Genomic DNA, 6,323 nt, shown 5'->3' with positions numbered 1-6,323 from the left:
AGCGGTAATGCTGGAACATGTCCCAGGCACAATTGGTGGCCAATTCACCTCCCTCAGAACAAGTGAAGATATCCAGGTTCCTACTGTAATGGGAATTTTAATGTTTGTGCTTTTCTTATAACTAATTTCTGTGTTCTATTCATGTGCTGTTCTATAAACCAATATCTGTGTTCATTCAAGTGGCTGACTGAACGAATCCTCACTATCAGTAGCTGCAATTTGCCAATACCCCCAGACCTTGTTTTGAGAACGAAAGATATCTTTGTTTCAAGGTCTCAGCTTAGAGAAGAAGCCTCGTGAGATATTGGTCTGTTATGAACCAGTATTGGTCGGTCACATGGATGAAATAAAATGGTAATGTGAATGAATTATGCTAAATCATGCAAATATAACTTGTCCGTGTACAGCCAACTGCTGGGACTGCCCAGGCAGAACTACTGATTGACATGTGTACTATGGTGCATTGACTTGGTTGGAACCTCTCCATGGCACTGACAAATAAAGGGTGATTCATTTCCAAAACACTACAATGGGGTATCAGCGCAATCTATAGAGAGCACAGAAAGATACTGTACAGAAGGCTGAATCTTAAATCCTTGTAGCTCTAATTTTTATTCAAGTGTCATCAATACATCATTACCCAAAATTCTCAGTTGTGTCTAGGTGTGGGTGTGTGGGAACTAACAGAGTCAATGAGTGTGTATGGGGACTGGACATCACTGAGTGCAGAGTAGAAGGGCAAGCTTAGACGAACAGTGTAGTCCATCCTATACAGCCAGATCATTTTTACTCGTCATTCACTGTGTATTTATTCCTTGTGTCACTATTTCAACGTTTTTTGTTTTTGTTTACTCTGCATTGTTGGAAAAGGACCCATAAGTAAACATTTCACTGTTAGTCTATACCTGTTGTTTACGAAGCATGTGACAAATAAAATGTGATTTGATCCCTGCCTCAAAACACTAGTTTGGGAGCACCAAATATCTGAGAGAGAGAATGAGAAAGAGAGGGGGATGCCACAAATCGCTGCACTAAATCACGCACAAGAAAAGTGTGTGCAAACAAAACACAGGCATGTAATAAAGGGTGTAAACAGGCTTAGAGTAGACTCATATACACAAAACGTATATATCCTACACTACACACACTCACTTGCATATACAGACCCATTACTCACTCTCTCACGCGCAACAAACATACACAGAGAGAGAGACTAGGTGTGTGTTTACAGTGATCCAGGGTGGAGGAATAGCATCTGGTTGTGGTCATCAGGCAGGGTGTTGGCACAGTGACCATTTGTTGAGATCACACTAGGATGCATCACTATCATCAACAACTCCTCCCACTGGTCCGGTAACTAAACCAACACAACAGCTACATAGACATTGGAGTTTGATACCCCTGGTCAGGACTCCACTGAGGAAGGTGGAGGGATACATATGTGCTGAGTTGTGTAAGGCACAAGATGAGTTAGGGAACACCAAAAGCCATGGAAGAAAGTTATATCAAGGTCAAAGGTGACTCACAGGTCCAAACTTGGCGTCTTCTGCCTCGTAGGGGTAGTGGTCCAGGGCCATGAAGTAGAAGCCTGATTCCACCTTGTCCGATATATGTTCTCTACACACACACAACAACTGCAGTGATGATATCAGGAAATAACCCTTTATTTGACACCCATGTCATAATACATCATAACATCTGACATAACTTGTCATAACACTATCATGACCCACATATTTACACCTGTTGTGACATATATTGCGTTATTTTATGGCTGTTTATGACACCTACACAAAAGTGGCAAAACCCACATTTATTCAAATTCATTTTTTCCCTCCCAAGGAGTTTCCTTTCATTTGAAAGTTTGTTTCTTAAATCCTTTTAAAAACGAATAAAAATGTTTCTCGTCCAGGAGTCTACGCAGACAGTGCACCATAGCCAATCAGAGCTAGAATAGGCCTTTATGCAAATAAGCCATTTGCCACACGGGCCTGCCATCATTCACTTCTAACCTTACTGGGTGTCTACAGGCTGTTGGGGCATCATCATGACTTTAGATCATTAGAACGCATTCGCCAAAAGCCACAAAATACACCCGAATGGATTTGTGCAAATAAGTTAATACCACGGGAGTTGTCTTACATTTGGGAACTTTACAGTCCTATTGATGAAACAACCATGAAAAGGTATCCTCTCTCTTACTCAGTTATGCACATCAACAACAACAAGGTCAACAACTAATGCTAGCGAGAGCAAGATGAGCTAAAATCTAATGAAGGAACATTAGATAAACCTTCTCAAACTTTTTCAGGTAGTTTGGCTTTCAAAATTGCACTGATAAACGATGGGGGAATTGAAGCCTACTTGTCCCAACCAAGCACCCAAGCAAACTGGGTTAAAGTTGGTTGCTTGCTAGCTAGCTACTTCCAGAAACAAATTAGAGAACTCACTCTGACCATTTCACTCACCCTAGCAGAGCTGGTTAGGTTGTTTACATGTTATCTAGAGCGCTTGTGAAAAACAATTTTTTGGCCGTTGTTTGCTGACACTGGTCATATTAAGCGGGTGTTGCACGTTCATAAATTCATCTGTTATTCTGCGCTCTGGCAGACTCAGACAAGAGTGCTCTGAAATCGGAGTAGATAGCCAGAGTGAATTTGCAAACTGGATAAAAGTTGTTCCAAGTTCTTGCTAGCTAACCAAATGACACCTGCATCTCTAGCTGTGTATAGCCACTGAAAAACGATATGAGGGTAAAAAGTCAGTGACCCACCTACTCCAATGACATGACATTCTCCTAGCAGCTAGCTAGCTAGCTAGCTATCTAGCTAAGGTTAGGCTCTGTGTTTTTAGCATGCTACATAAATAGATGCGGTAGCCTATTAGCCACGTTATGACTGACTTGTGATCATTGCCCTTGCTAATTTGATAGTATTGATATTCACAGCCCTAGTTACCGTAATTTCCGGACTATTAAGCGCACCTGAATATAAGCCGCACCCACTGATTTAAAAAATATATATATATTTTGAACATAAATAAGCCGCACATGTCTTTAAGCCGCAGGTGCCTACCGGTACATTGAAACAAATGAACTGTACACAGGCTTTAACGAAACACGGCTTGTAACAAAAATAAATAGGCATAAACGAAACACGGCTTGTAACAAAAATAAATAGGCTTTAACGAAACACGGCTTGTAAAAAAAAAAAAAAATTGCAGTAAGCTTTAGTTGTCTTTTTGCACTGAGTCAATTCCTCACGCTGCTGTTTCCAACGTCTTATCATTGACTCATTAAGACCAAGCTCCCGTGCAGCAGCTCTATTTCCTTTTCCAACAGCAGGTCATTCGCCTTCAACTTGAAAGCTGCATCATATGCATTTCTCCGTGTCTTTGCCATGACCGTAATCAGAATGATGGGAAGTTTGAGAGCGCTCGATTTAATCTAAACAGTAAACAAAAAAGTTGTTTGACCTTAACCCGTTCGGCAATTTCATTGGTCTAATGAAAGCTTCATGCCGCCAAAAAACTGAGCACGTCACAGAATGTGTTTTTTTGGAGAAGAAAAAATTGAAAGCGGGAAAAATCCATATATTAGCCGCGTCATTGTTTAAGCCGCGGGGTTCAAAGCGTGGGAAAAAAGTTGCGGCTTATAGTCCGGAATTTACGGTACATTTGTATGTTTTTGTCCAAAATATTGAATAAATGAAACTGAAACTTTGCATCCCGAATTGAGGCAGGAAACAACGTACCACGCCAGCTTTGATTTACAACCTGATAACAATATTTTTTGGACTACCAAGAAATGTATTGGTGAATTATATTAATCATGCCAGTACAAAAAAATGTATGAAATGTATGCATTCACTACTGTAAGTCGCTCTGGATAAGAGCGTCTGCTAAATGACAAAAATGTAAATGTAATGCCTTGAACTGCATCCATCTATTCTGCCAACAACGCCTTTGTGTACGTCATGGAATGTTGAGTGAAATATAGCACATTTTTTAAAGTTGGTTTTGTAGCATAAACTGTCAACGTGATATTGTTTGCAGTTTGTTCAGATCTTCAGAGTAGTTAAAATGCTGTCAGTTCCACTTTTAAAAAATACACTTTATGACACTGTCAAGAAGCATTATGCCCATCATAATCATATAAACCAGATAGCCCTATCACGTACATGCCCTTATATCAGTCATCAGTCAAAAAGAGGGTGTCTTATCCTGCTCCTGAAATCTGCTCCTGCATTCATCCCAGTCATCAGCAACAGAGCATTGGGGTAGGTTCATGTCTGACATCAATGTGTGCGCAATTACAATGATAATTTGTAAAATGGACACCTAGGCTATGGTGTAATGGAATGTTTTGCCTTGTGTGGTGGTTTTGTGGGTTTTGACACTCTTATGTAGGTGTCATAAAAAGCCATAAAATAACACAATATATGTCACAACAGGTCTAGATATATGTGTCCTGACAGTGTTATGACCATATTATAACAGGTTATGTCAGCTGTTATGACATATTATGACATGTTATGACCGTGTCATAACATGTTATCGCACTGTGTGTCAAGTAAAGTGTTACTGGAAATGCCATAGACAGAGTACAATTGGAGTTTAAAAAAAAATGATATGTTAGTGTTGCATTCAAGGTAACAGTCCATTTAAAGACTGCTGCTGTTTCAAAAGAAGCAACTATAGATAATCAATTAGTCAAATAAGTAATAACCTACTATGTTGGACTAATTCAAGCTGTACCAACACCAGTATTGAACAGCCTGCTGTCATTTCATTCCCAACCCTCATTGTGGAGAGCAATCGTCCTATAGGTTTTCACTTCATCCCTTACCTACTTCTACACATGAAGTATAGAACCATCCTCTGTATAGAACCATCTTTCAACCAAATAGACAGCAGTTGGTCAAAGTCAATAACATGTCATCCTCTCTACATGACAAATGTCCAAATAACAATGCCTCCACACAGCGTCAAAACAATTAGAGGAACTCTCAGTACCACTAATGACTAAGTAACGGGGTGATTGATAGAAGTCATGGTTACCCGCAGGAATTCCCCAGAGTGCTGTGCATAGAGGAGAGCCAAGGTCCTTGGAACACAGTGGACTCTTGTATCTCCTGTCTCTGTCAGCTAAGCATAGAACAACTTCCCCAGCACATAGTGAAAGTGAGCCTGCATGGAGAGAGGGATTAAGAGAGAGATGGTTAGAGGTCATTCTCTTTTATTGTAACTGAGTAAAATTAATTACATCTGTATTTCAAATAGACTGTATCTCAAAAAAATGCAGTTAGCGGTTTACAATATTGGCTATTTAGTTTGGCATTTGATCTCTTTAGGCTCCCCCTGAGACCCATCTCATCCCCAGAGAGGGCCTTCCCTGCCTGTTCTCACCCTACCTCTCCCTCCCCCGCCACTCCCTCTCAGTTATGCTGGTCTTCCAAGTCCTCCTTCTCTACTGAACCCTCATTAACTTACCTAGCTAGCGACAATGCTCTTGGTTAAACCAAAGACACTGGTAACTTTTATATGTGGTTAAATGTTAACGTTAGCTAGCTTTGCAGTGGCAGTTAGCCTAATGGTTACAGCGTTGGGCCAGAACTGAAATGTTCCTGGATCGAATCCCTGAGCTGACAAGGTAAAAATCTGTCATTCTTCCTCTGAACAAGGCAGTTAACCCACTGTTCCCCAGTAGGCCATCATTATTGTAAATAAGAATTTGTTCTTAACTTACTTGCCTAGTTCAATTTTTATCGTCAGCCATCATCCCTACTTCACCATCAAAGTCGGTTTCCACTAGATATCACAGCTACAAAGTCAAAATTTGTCTGTATCATGAAAATTAATGAAAACAAAAATTTGCTTTAGGTGATCATTTAAGATCAGGGTTAGGAATAAGGTTAGCAGTGTGGTTAAGGTTAGGGTTCAGTAAAGACATTGTAGAAAGAGGCAGGGTTTAGCCATAATAATTATTACTTTGTGGCTGTGTTAACTAGTGATGGTCATGTTCACTGGCTATAATTTTTCACCTGTAATTAAATGATAGTAAAATATTGCAATTGCGAGTCTACAACTCAATGTTTGCTAGCTTAATTATTTTTCATCTTGCTCGACAGTGCCATCTCACATGCAATGGACTTTAGAGGTTGATTTGACGCCACATTATTGTTCCACGTGATTATTATCAAAGCGTACAGGATCCACGAGTCACTCATGCCACTCACCCTCATTCCTGGCATTCCAGCCGAGCATTCCCCCCACCTCCACAGGCCTGGGGTTGCTGCTGGCTCTGCTCTGACCACAAAATTCCT

This window comes from Salmo salar, chromosome ssa15 (assembly GCF_905237065.1).
Source record: "Salmo salar chromosome ssa15, Ssal_v3.1, whole genome shotgun sequence".
Taxonomy (NCBI): domain Eukaryota; kingdom Metazoa; phylum Chordata; class Actinopteri; order Salmoniformes; family Salmonidae; genus Salmo; species Salmo salar.
The sequence above is the reverse complement of the archived record's forward strand: the minus strand, read 5'-3'. Positions refer to the sequence as shown.